Genomic DNA, 13,918 nt, shown 5'->3' on the forward strand with positions numbered 1-13,918 from the left:
GCTTACAGAAACATGGTATCGAAATGACGCAGGTGCTATTGATATTGAGTGACACAAGCTGTTACATCGTACAGAAAAAGAACAATAGGTGGTAGTGCCTGGATCTATGGTAAAAATGGGATTACATGTGAATATGCAACCGGTTGGATACTCTGTTCCAATGACATGGAAATACTTCCCATAAAGTGCGAAAATCTTGCGTTCTCTGTATTGTACAGCCCACCAGATGGAGACATTGAGAACTTTCTTTTCTATTTCGATAGATTCTTCATATTTGTAAGCGACGAAGAATGCACATTAGTCAAGAACGGTAACCTAGATATTGATATGTTAGAGAACATGGCAAAGCGCTCAGAGTTACCGGCTCTTGTTCATTCAAGCTTTGTCTCTAATAAAATTTTGATTCCTAGCAGAATTACGCCGACTAGTGCAACTATAATAGCTTTGTTGCTAAGAATGCTCCGTCAGGAAAGATACATTCGGGCGTTCCAGACACGTCAATTAGTGATCACGACTCTATGAACCTTGTTTTGGCTTGACTCAAACAAAAAAGACAATATTTTCGGCAAATAAAATATAAACAAATTATTTCCTATTCACTATCGTCTTTCACAGATGAAATTAGCTCTAATTTAGAAGGACGTGTCTTTTTCGACTGGTATAGCGTACAACTGTTTTATAGAGATCTTATACTCGGTACATAAATATCACTTTCCATATAAAAGTCTGAAAAAGCCTAAACTTGAGCTTAAACAACGCATAATCGCTTCAATCCTTAAAATGATAAATGAGAAAATAGACTGTAATTTGTTCCTTACCGGACGCGACCTAGCAGCGTTCAAGGCTTTCAAGATATGCCGAAATAATGTGCCTAATCTTCACAGACAACCTAAATTCAACCATAATTTTACGTTGTTTGGTGGCGTGGCAAACGAAAAAGAAATGTGGAACAAATTTAATGCTGTAACATTTGCAAGGCAACCGGAAAGTAGCATTGATGGGCTTACGATATGTAATAAAGTATACAAAGGAACTGTTCTGGCTAAGATAATGAATGAGCATTTCATCAAACTAGTAAGTAGCACGAATGATGATAACGCTCTAAGGCATCTGCCATTTCCACACAAAATTTCCTATTTCCTACAGCAACCGATGAACATGACGTACTTATTATATTTAAACACCTTAATGTAAGCAATAGTGAGGACATCAATGCTTTAAAACTACAATGAATTTTGTTATGTACCTACTGAGTCGTATTTAACACACATACAATCTTGCTTTATATACCGGTAAATTTGATCAACGTTTGAAAGCCGCCAAAGTAACGAAAATATAAAGAGGAAGAGCAAAGTAAACTAGGTAATTGCCAAACTAGGTTATTGCCAGCTTTCTCAAAGGGACTAGAAAAGATTTTTATTACACTGTCGACATTTTTTGACGAACATCTGATTATAACACTATCAAATTTCGCTTTCACAATAGACCTGTCCAACAGATGTGCGTTGCTTCTTCAAATATAATTATTAAAAATATAAAAGCGAAAAGTTAACGTTAGGCGTTTTCATAGATTTATCCAAGGCCTTTGATATGATAAACCCCGTAAGATTACTGCAAAAGTGAAAAGGTAAGTTATTAGCAGTGTCCTGTTAAATTTTATTAGGTTACTTGACCGATCGGTACCAGTGTGTATTAATAAATAGAGAACTGTCTGCACTAGCAAAAACTACACATGGCGTACCACAGGGTAGTATACTTGGCCCACTTTTGTATATAATTTTTATAAACGGCATCCTAAGAGTACACAGCTCAATAGAATATGTTATTTATACAGATGACACCAGCTAGTTCATTTGAGGAATTCATGTTGACAATTTCATAGCATTGGCAAATGACACACAAAGTAGCCTTAAACTCTGTACGAATAAACTGTCCCAAGAGAAAAACTGTTCTTTTTCGAGCCAAATCTACGACTTGCCCTGTGCTTAATTCTTTAGTTAGTTATCTAAATGTGGTTAATTGGCGCGAAAGCGGCTAAGGCTATGCTGCGCCAAAAACGAGGTGTTTAAAATCCAGTTTAGGAAGGAAAAGTCTGTGTTAATAATCTATATTTTATGTAAAAATGCAGTGTCGTCAAGAAATGTACGCACGTCAGATAATGGGACTACTGGGTCATCACCTAAAATGAAAGCAGGCTGCAAAGGTATGGGTAGCTGATATAACTTGTGCAGAAGGTTTCGTCTGTGTATTTCAATGTGCGTACATGTCAGTAATATATGCCCAATTGTTACTGAATATTGGTATCTCTCGCATGTTGGTGTGTCTTCTTTCGTAATTCAATAATTATGTGTTAGGTGTGTGTGCCCAATGCGTAGTCGGCATTAAACTACTTCGAAGAACCATTCGCGGATGAAACATGACTTCCACTCACCAACTATGGGTTTAGTGAGATGTGGCTTGTTGTCGGCACAACGGTCCCATTTATTTTGCCATTTTGACGTTAAGGCTTCTCTAATCGCATGGATGATATCTTTATATGGAAGTGTTGTGTTTGTATGTTTTTGTACGCTGCTATTGCTGCACACATACCAGCTGCTTCGTTACCCGGTATCCCAACATGGCTTGGAACCCAGCAGAAACGAATTGACCTCCCGTATTTGTCTCCTATCAGGGGTTTACACTCAAATTTTAGATGTAGAGCCTTCAGTGTGCCTAAAGAACCAGTGTATATGAATGCATGTTTGTGTTTATCAGTGATAACCTTTTTAACAACCCATATAGCGTAAACTTCGGCCGTGAAAACAGAGACGTGCTGTGGCCCCAATCGAATACTTGTTTCCCAATTTTCCATTATGGCCCCCACACCCACGTGTTCTTTTTTTTTGAGAGCCATCAGATTAATATTTCAAGTTATTTTGAAATTTGCCCTGAATAGCACGGAATTCTTGTATAATGTGTTCGTGTGTTAGCGTCAAGTCACATAACTGTGTGAAATCATACCACAGGGGCAACCGCTGTGGTTTTTTGGCAATCTGGAGGAGCTCATGAGGCATGTCACAATCCCGACAATATTGCTCCTTTCGCAGGACAAGTGGCCTAATCATGTTTGGTTTATCTGTATAGTGTAAGCGTGAGTTGGTGGGGCTGGTCAAACTGCAAATATGCAGCTTTTACCTTGCGATTGCAACCATATATGGTATATCTCTTTGTGTTACAAATGTTTTGATGTGGCGAAAAAAAGCTAGAGGGCCAAGTATGGTCAAAGAACGCTAAGCTAGTGTTAGTAATTTGGCAATGGAGCGATTAAGTGTGAAATAGATGTGATGTGACTGTACAAGGGCCCTAAAAACTGCCATCGTAGAAGTGCGTAAAATGTACGTGGAATAAAAGTGTGACAATGAATAATGAAGTGTGCTATGAACGTAATAGTTGCATTGCTGATGGATGATACGATAAAATATAGTGTTTCAGTCGCAAAATTTTGTAAGGAGTACTACTGCATTAACAAAGCCTTTGAAAAGCAAGGGTCTGGAGGCACGTGCTTTACAGAAGCTATTGCAGCAGCATTCTCTGGCGAGAGGGTGTGCTGTGAATTTCTGTGGTTAATAACGTTTATCCCAACCTAATTCATGAAACTAAGAACTGCGCATGTGGTAAAAAAACGGCTCTGCGCCAGAAAACCTAACCGGATGGAGACAGATATGATAGCGCTATGCCAAATGAAACTATTTCTTTCTCAACTTCGGCATCCGGACACTCCAGGAGGACATGGTAGCGGGTGAACCTCCCCCCACGTCTACCATAGGTTGGAGGTTCATTTGAAGCCAGTAGAAAATTGTGAGTGCCATATATATGTCCTACTCTGAGTAGAGAGAACAGGACACCAGTTTGTCGCGTCTTCGTTGGGGAGTGCCAGAAACCTGACTGTGCCTTAAGAGGAAACTTTAGCTCCGATGCTCCTATCTAAATACATGTAAAATTAGAATTAATCTTTTCGGCAACCACTACACCAAATTTGACGAGATTTAGTGCATTTCAAATGAAAATTTAAAATCTACTGAGTTTGTTTCGAATTACCGATATAAATTGAAAAATTTTCATTAAAAATTGTCAAAAATAGCGAATTTTCAAGAATTGTAAACTATCGAGTTTATAACTGTGTTACTGTGCAATAAAAATGATATCACATTTATGTTAATGGCATCTAATAGTACACTTGAAGCGGACAAAACTGATATGTTACACATTAGTATAAGGAAATTTAGCAATATGGAAATACCGCTTTTGCAGAACCCTTGTACACATCGTAACAATTTCCCGTAAGATACAAACTGACATCTAGAATTTGTCTAGTTTGAATGATTTCATGGATTCCGTTTACAGAGCGACAATATTTGTTCTTGTTGCAGAGCTATTAATTTGTAAACTTCGGGTTTCTATTTTTGTCAAAGATCCAAATTTTTGAAAATTCGTTTAACAAAATACAGGCCCTGAGTAGAAATTCCGCTTCCATCAGTCACTAGAACTTGACATTCTCTCTCAAATGCAACAAATTTCATCAAAATTAGTACAGAGGTACAGAGGAAATTTTTGCCTGATCCAAATTCCGCCTGGTCTCGAAGGCTGGTGCCTTGACCATTGACCAAAGGGAAAAAGCAAGTTGGCCAAATGGTTAATTTTCTTAGCCGGTTCCATGTTTTCGCCTCTTCTGAATAGGAATTTATGGTTGATACTTATTTTTCCCAGCTTTCCCTTATATTCAACACCTCACATTCATCTGCTTTGGGATTTCAGGTGCTTAAAATCTATGAGGTTTTCGGCCGGAGGTTGACACAGCAAGCCCCAGGCTTTGTTTTGCTCCTTAAGCGCATTTTTACACTGTTATACCTACGTTGAATGTGGCTCTTCTTGAAGTCATCATCGTCAACAGAACGCCATTTAATGCTACATCAATTATGAAAGCGCTAAAATAACCAACTGCACCATTCAAACTAAAATCTCTAAAACGTTTCGAGACGTATGGGTGATTTTCTCAATTTTTGCCAATTTGCGGATGCAGTTTTAGGTTGAGGGTGTGTGATACGGATTTATGTTTTTCTAATGCTTTGAGACTGATGGGACAGCGATCACTCCCATTGGAGCTTTAGACTACGTCCGATTCTCGGTATGGCAGAAATGTGGTAGACCCAATAGCTTAATCTATCGCGGAGTAAGGGTTATGTGCTGTACTATGGAATGTCGGCTTGCTTTTATTTAATAAGTATGCCCTCGATGAATGTAGGAATTGTTCTAGTACGCAGTCTTTGGCATTGCATTGAGAGTCTCCCGAGAGAATATACTACGCGCTGCAATCACCACTACATACACAGAGTTCGGACAGCTCATCAATTAGACTCAGAAATTCTGTTCTTTGGAGTCGATATCTGGGGAGTATATACATGAAAAAGGATTTTAATTATTTTTGCAAATAATAAGGCTTGAACCGCCACTGCCTCAAGAGGTGTTCGGATATATAAAGCTCTACTTATCTACTCTACTTATCAACTCTACTACTCTACAACTCTACGATAAGTAGAGCTCTACTCTACTTATCAACTAAAATTGCGACACTACCGGACGAGGGGTGAGCATCATCAAGCTCCTTACGGAAAATGGCTAATTGCGGTAAAAGCCTGTCTGTGTACGATTCAAATGGGTCTCTTGGACACACCGTACCTTTGGATACGCAGGAGTTCCTGACATCGTCCAGGCAACGTAGGATTCCACTGACGTTCTATTGTGTCTCAATATGAAGAAAACTGTGTGTTGTGTTCGGAAAGGAAAATTGATTTATCTTGCAAGGCCCCTTCCGGGCCGCATAATGCGGGGTTTGTCTTGCTTGACGCGTTCTTGAGACTGACTGGCGGTTGTCCTTGGGCGCTAATTGCGTCATCTGCGGCGTCTAGCTGCGGCGTCCATTGGCTCTTGAGAGGTGCTGGACATCTGTTCCTGTCTGCGGTGTGCTCATCGTGAAGGCGTCGTCTCATGAGGAAGCCTTGGAACCTACCAGCCCGGAGGTCAATAGTCCTGGCTTTAGAGACGGCGAAACAGTGCTGCTGGCTGCTTGGCACATGTGGCAGAAAGGTGAAGCTCATATGTTTACTTAAAAGGAAGAGGTCTCGACGCCGACCAAAACGGCTCCCCCACGGGAGCATTGTTCACAATGAAAGGAGCGGCAGAGCTGGCGCCCCTTTTTATGTGTGTCTCAAAACATGACTAAGGCACTTGGCACCTAATAAGGTACATGTTTTGTTGGTATTTTTCTTTTCCCGTTTTGTTATGATTATTTTCAATATGCTAATGCTATGTTCCTTCCAACACTCTACGTGCTCTTCCTCGCTCAAGTTTAACAAAGCAATTTCATAAAACCCTGCTTTGCTTGTATTCATGGATGTGGAGTAAGTGTTGCGTACATCACCAAATGAGACCAGATTTGGGAGCCCGTCATGTTGCTTGTCGCTGACCTGAAGCGGGAGGTTGCCGCTAACCATCTTTTTAACTCTGTAACCGGGACCAATTATTTAGTCAAAATATTTCCCACCAGTGAAAGTTGAGAGGGCTGTGACAGTGTCTTCACAGTTTTCGCTTTAATAGTATGGAAAAATTTCCTTGCGTTGAAAGAAACATTCAGCTGTTTTGATTTGGTGCGTCCTCTTTTTGAGTGAAGACGATCAGGCAGCCTAGGGGGCGATGATGACGCCATACAGGCCTATTGACTTTGGCAGCGACGGTAGCCGCCAACCACGGAGCCCAGCAAGGGGGTGGTACAAGGTTGGTAAGTTATGTGCACACGCCAGTTATGCACCACCGCTAAAGACTTGTAGCGGCATCGACGTCGAGGAAGATTAGGAGAATGACAGTTGGTTAGGGACAGGTCATTGCGTAGCCAGCAAAGCGGGCGCGTGGCTTAGATCAAGAGCGGCCGGCTCGCGGTGGCCAAGAGATTTTGTCCGCCGAAGAATGACCGTCAGCTGGCGCCTTCGGCTCAGAAAACATGTACTCATGTTTATTGTGGCTCATCGTCATCAAGATTTTGCTCGCCACAAGGCTGGCGACCACGGACAGCGGAAATGGCTGACGACAACCGCGACGCTTCCAATGATCCGTGCGGAACCACCGTTACGGGTGAAAACCATCGAACAGCTCCTGCACCACAGCGCCACGTGGCTGCTTTTTCACTGACGTTATCGCAGTACTGGCCGCTCAAGAGTGCATAGAAAGATATGTACCGAAGAAACTTATCAAGCAGATAAAGCAAAGCCCATGGCTCATACGTGACACATTTCACCCGAAGTGCCGTGTTAAACGTCTGTCTCACGCGAACAATAGAATTGGTAAAAATGATCTTCAACCTTCGTGCAGCGAAGTGCACTCTAATCTCAAATCATTAGAATATTTATTTTTTAATGTTCGCATGCACAATTTTCTCGGAATTGACCCTTGGTACTGAATTTTGGAGATTCTTAACTCAGGAAAAGGATCCCTTAAAGAGGATAAGAATTAGAGACGTAGTGTAAAGTGATAATTACTCAATAGCCGCCACCTTTAAGTACTACTTTATTTCAGTGTATCTTCCTAGTGGTCACGAAGTCAACGTGCTTGAACAGGCAGAACTCAAATTACCGAGTATGTCCATAACTGAGGAAGGTGTATTTTCAGCTCTGTTGAACGTAAACAACAAGGAGTCTACCCGTCCAGATAGTGTACTCAATATGTTCTTTTACGGATATGCTGGGTGGTGCGCGAAGTATGTCTTCATTATATTTAACAAAAGTTTGCGAAAGCCTGAATTCCTACAGATTGCAGTACAGCGAAGATAATACCTATTTATAAATCAGGCGACACACTTAATGTAACGAACCATATACCAGTATAATTACTGTACTCCTGCAGCAAAGCCATGAAACACATTGTTTTTAATGCACTTATCGTTATTTCTTGAAGCTAATGACTTCTAGCGCTGAACATGGGTTTCGCTGTGGCCTGTCAATGATAAAGCAACTTACACGCACGAAAAATGAAATAATGGAACTACTAGATAAAGATAGGTTTTTCTTGACTTTGAGAGAGCTTTTGATCGTGTATCCCATACTAACTTATTATCAAAAATTTGCAGTCTCTTACATAATGATGAAATCACGAACTGGATCGAAGCTTATGCTTTCCAACGCTACCAGTACGTTCACATAGGCAACACTCCTCCGCATCTAGCATCAGTTATTTCTGGGATTTCTCAGGTGTCGATAGTAGGTCCGCCTCTCTTTCTTATCGACCTCAACGATCTAAAGCTAATTCGCCACTTCGCAGTCATTTCTTTGCGGATGACTGCATAGTGTATTTGAAGACCCTCAGATAAGCTCGCCCTGAATGATTTCTTGGCGTTGATTAAATATTGGTGTCATCCTGTCACACCAAACTAAGTACATCAAAATGCACGTAAACATCAGCGACTCGTAAAAAGCACCCGCTTGCCTAGAGAGAGAGAGAGAAATTTGTTTACAGAAAAGCAAATAGGTAGGGCTGAGCTATAACTTGCTCTGGCCTGCTACTCTACGCTGGAGTAAAGGGACGGGGAGGATAAGGGCAGATTAATGATGATGGTATAAGGAAGAGATGCGTATATACAAATTCACAGAGTTGTGGCATGTCTAAAGCCATGCGCCCAGCCCCGTGGATTGGATAAAGGCTATAGCGGCACTTGTTACCAGGGCTGCGCTGTTTGAATTAGGCCAAGGACCTAAAAGAAACTCGTCCGATAGCGGTCTCTTATGGATCGTTGCACTGGAACAGACTTACAAAATAAGCCAAATTCCACTCAGAAATGTAACTGAGTTCAAATACCTAGAAATATACGTAACTACAACTTTAAATTGGGGTAGTCACATTAAACACATTTTCTCGGTAGCTTCAAAAAACTCTGACTCCGGAAACATCGCCTCCAACACGGAACATCTGTAACCAAGTTGTCGCTTATACATAACTAATACGACCGGTACTGGGATGTGGAATGGGACCCGCATACCAAATCAGACCTTAACGCGTTCGAAAGTGTTGAGAGAAGAGCGAAAAGATTCATCTTCAACGCGTACGGCAGGCCCATATTGGTTAGCAATCTCATGAAAAGAAACGGCATTCCAACATTCGAAACATTACGGAAAATTCATCGGCTACAAATGCTCTACAATATATTAAACAATAAGGCTAAGCTGAACTTCAACCCTTACATGCAGTTTAACAGAGCCAGGCCAACCATATAAAACATGATAAAACAAATGTAATGCCTCAGACAAGAAATTATGCTTGTCGCTATTCCTTCTTTGTCCGATCAATAGCAGAGTGGAATGCTTTTCCGCCAGAGATTGTGAACGTGCCGCCAATCGATTCATTCCTTACTGTTTTCAAAGATTATGACATAGCGTGCACTAACATTGTCTTAATTTTCGCGCCCTGTAGACTAAATCATTGAGCTCTTGTTCAAAATCTTATCGCGGTTGTTTAATAAATTCTGTTGACTGTCCTCATTGGCAAGTTTTGAAGTGTTGCTTAATTTCTGTCAACGTTCTTTTCTCTGGGTCATGGACGGTATGCATTTTATAACTTTATTCTATCACAAGTGGTGTATGTGTGCTTTTCTTTACTTTGCACTTGTACCCATTGCTGCCTGGGCCGTTAGTGGGAAGCCGGCAGTACTTGATAAATAAAAAAAAAATAAGAGGCAATATGGGATAGGATTCCCAATCGACGAGGACGTCGCGGACAACATTGACGAACTCTACAGCAATAATGAGACAGCAGCAGTACTAATGAGGCTGAATAGGAGGTATACAATAAATATAGTACAAGCCTACGCTGCAGCTTCCGGTCACCATGATTAAAAAATAGAACAGTGGTATGAAAATGTGTAATTAGCGATGACAAAAGTACAAACTCGGTATACTGCTGTCATGGGCGACTTCAATGGAAACGTCGGGAAAAGCAAGCTGGTGAACAAGCAATTGGCAACTGCGGCATCAATTCTAGGAAAACTAGAGGAGAAATGTCGGTTGAATTCGGGCAAAGGAATAAGCTCCAAATAATGAATGCCTTCTTCAGGAAGCGTAGGAGTAGGAAGTGGACATAGAAAAGCCCTACGGTCGAAACAAGAAATGAAATAGTTTTCATGTCTGCCGATTCGTGCATACTGTAGGATGTAGAAGTGTCAGGTAGGGTAACCTGCAGTGATCATAGGTTATCGTGATCTAAACTTTCCCTCAATGTGTAGAGAGAAAGAATAAAACTAGTCATGAAGAAATAGGCCAACATAGACACAGTAAGGATAAAGCAGACCAATGCAGGTTGGATTTATGGAGGGATATTTTTCTGTGGGTCACATCCATGTCATCAATCATGTAGTCGATAAACCTGCAAATCAACCTCTTCATATTTCTTTCATATATTATCAAAATGCATTTGATTCAGCAGAGATACCAGCAGTCACAGAGACATATCGTAATCAAGGTGCATAGGAGGCATACGTGAATACCCTGGAAAATATCTACAAACTTTCCACAGCTACCTTGGTTCTCCACAAGAAAAGTATAAAGATACGTATAAAGAAAGGGGTGAGGCAAATACTATATTTTAAATGTTATTCAGTGCATACTTGGAAGAACTATTCAAACTATTAAAGAGGGAAGTTTAGGACTGAGGATCAACGGCGGATACCTCAACAAGCTTCTTTTTGCAAATGACATTGTCCTTTTCAAAAACTCGGGACGAATTACAACAAATGATTGAGGACTTCAACCGGGAAAGTCTAAAAGGAAGGCTGAAGATTAATATGCAGAAGACAAAGATAATGATCAATAGCCTGCAAGGGAGAGTTCAGGATCGCCAGTCAGCCTCTAGAATCTGTGAAGGAGTATGTTTATCTAGGTCAATTACCCACAGGGAATTCTGATCAAGAGAACAAAATTTACAGAAGAAGAAAAATGGGTTGGAGTGCGTATGGCAGACGCGGCCGGATGCTGACTGGAAGCTTACCATTATCATTGAAGAGGAAAGTGTACAATCACTGTATTCTGCCGGTGGTAACATATGGGGCAGTAACTCGCTGGTTGACATAGAATCTCCACAACAAGTTAAGAACCGCACAAAGAGCGACGGAACGAAAAATGTTAGGCGTAACGTTAAGAGACTTGACTAAAGTGGTGTGGATCAGAGAGCAAACGAGGATAGCCGATATTATAATTGATATTAAGAAAAAAAATGAAGCTAGGGAGGCCATGTAATGCGTAGGATGGATAACCGGTGGACAATTAGAGTTAGAGCATGGATGCCAGGACAAGAGAAGTTCAGCCAAAGACGGCAGAAAAGTAGATGGGTGATGAAATTAAGAAATTCGCAAGTGCGAGTGGGAATCAGTTGGCGAAGGACAGGAGTAATTGGAGATCACAGGGAGAGGCTTTTGTGCTGCACTGGAAAAAAATGGACTGCTGCTGCTGATGTTGCTAATGATCAGATGGATGAGCGTGTTATCGTCTTGTATGCACCGTGAAGCTCATGGTGATATAGATCATTATTTGCTTTTAATGCCTTACTGTCCTGAATATGATGTAGAACGTAGAGTAGAAACAGATGGGCTGAAGCGCAAGGTGGCGAAACACAACCTCAAGTGACATTCTGCTCGCGCGAGTGCACTAGATATTTAGGAGTGATTGGCCTCTTCCTAAAATTTCTGCGTAATGCTGATAGTGTGGAGTGAGTCATTTAACTCAACGTTGAGTTGATGGAGCACAGATTTGTGCCACTGTTGAAATAAATCCTGATCACTTGTTGTCATAATCGTCAGATTCCTTTCTGTTACTATATTGACTGAATTCGGTGGGCTTCAAGCGCTAATGCAATCTATAAGTTGCGCCTGGGCTAAGCAATTGCCCGAAACGTTCACAAATGTAGATGCGGCTTGCAGGAAGCAACACACTGTCCTCGTCAAGGGTTCTACCAACTGGTATCTCCGATAATTTCAATAAGTTATCGCATCATGGCTTATCTCCACCGTACTACATACTGCATCAAATAGAGATATTCATTTGTTAAGAATGTCTTATAGGGTCCTGAATCCGATGTAGAACGTAAAGTGTAAACAGATGGGCTGAAGATCAAAGTGACAAATACTGCATCGTCGAAAATACAACTTCCATCTATATAGTACAGTTGCTATTTACATAATTGCTGCAACGTTTGTCATACAAAATCATATAACGCTTTAGCTCTCTGACATACCATTCGATTACGGAGGGTGGCTATTTCGAATACCTACAGATTCAGCTTCCATGCATTTGTTTGCCCTAGAGGAAAGGAGTTTTGAAGTTTTTTTCTCGCACCTGCATAGGTATACAGCCGCCACAAACCAAATTAGGACTTCAACAACATATTTCTGTAGTCGAGCACTGAGCAGGAGGCTTTAAAGAGCTGAGTACTGCATTTGTGTCTTGACCCACCATTGTTGCGCAGTGGCTATGTTTTAGGGCCACTAAACGCGAGGTCGCATGATCGAATCCCGGCCACGGCGGTCGCATTTCGATGGGGGCGAGATGCGAAAGCACCCGTGTACTTAGATTTAGGTGCACCTGAAAGAACCCCTGATGGTCCAAATTATTCCGGTGTCCCCCTCCACGGCGTGCCTCAACAATAGCGTAGTTTTGGCACGTCAACCCCATAATTTCATTAAATGTTTGTTTCGTATGTGACTAATGGCACTTCTGACGTCGTGTGCCACGTTAGACGTACTTGACGATCGATCGCCGAAAGCTTCTCACCCGCTTGGCCTAATTGGTCACTTGCCTGACGTGTGATGCCTATTTATCGCAACAAGATGACATCCAAGTCACAGTTATATGGACAGTCAAGGCGCATTTCCGCCGTTACCGTGATGTTCTATATGAAGTCCAAGTGTGATAACATCACGGCTATGCGGCCGTGCGCGTATTACTGCGCGTGCGAGTGAAAGCGCACAGAGTGAGCCGAGGAGGCTGGTGGCTCGATATCACGCACTTAAGGGAGGAAAGTAGGGACAAAGCAGGCCATCTTCCATCGCTGTAAAGCAGCACGAGGGGGTGGGTAGGGGGGGCGGGTATGTTTTACTGAGGTGGTGGCTCCGTACGGCGCGGCTGTCTTGAAAGTTATCTGCGATGGGTACAGAGTCCAGTCGCGCGGAGGGCTCATACATTCATCTGCTCTCTGTTCTCGCCGGTTATTTCACGTTGAAGCGAGACGCAACACAAAGCACTATTCCCTCACTGCTGCTGCTGCTCTTCCTTACTCGAGTGTTTTAACTGCGAGTGGCCGCCAACATCGAGCGAGATTTGTTATTGTTTGCTTGTGCACACGTAACACCATGCTTTTTAATTTTGTTAGGAATATTTCACAATTTTACACGGTTGATCATGCTGCTATGTTTACTTCCTATACATTATCAATTTGCTATCGCAATCGGTGCGTCGCCTTTCTGGCGAAGCTGCAACATTCTATTTAGTGTGCCCTTGAATGGAGTGTCATAGCAGTGCCCATGAATATACTTCCGTTTGTAAACGTCTGCGCACAATCGTAAAACAAGACTATATCTTAAAGACATGAGGCTGCAGTCCCGTCAACATATCTGCAAAGGGCAAAGGGAACTGAGCCTATATGAAGACATTTTCGAAGAGTTTAGTAAGTATTATTACGTCCTGTTGAAGCTAGCGCTCTTTTGATCCTAAGTGAGCGTTGTCAGCAAGGCACCGTGCGGTACATCGAAACTATGTCGTCAGCATGAACTGAAGATCTTTGCATTATGCATAAAGGAATGGCAATACACCACTCTGGCACTTCAAACTGTATTCTCGGAATGTGAGGCTGA

The 13,918-nt window shown here is 41.8% G+C and overlaps 1 protein-coding gene across 4 annotated transcripts in view; it reads right to left on the minus strand.

Annotated features, from left to right (window-relative positions):
- The window catches only part of LOC135909747 (4-pyridoxate dehydrogenase-like), a 67,965-nt gene that overhangs the window by 40,169 nt on the left and 13,878 nt on the right, over positions 1-13,918 (minus strand). The window lies entirely within an intron of this gene.

The sequence above is a fragment of the Dermacentor albipictus genome, chromosome 8 (genome assembly GCF_038994185.2).
Source record: "Dermacentor albipictus isolate Rhodes 1998 colony chromosome 8, USDA_Dalb.pri_finalv2, whole genome shotgun sequence".
Classification (NCBI taxonomy): Eukaryota; Metazoa; Arthropoda; class Arachnida; order Ixodida; family Ixodidae; genus Dermacentor; species Dermacentor albipictus.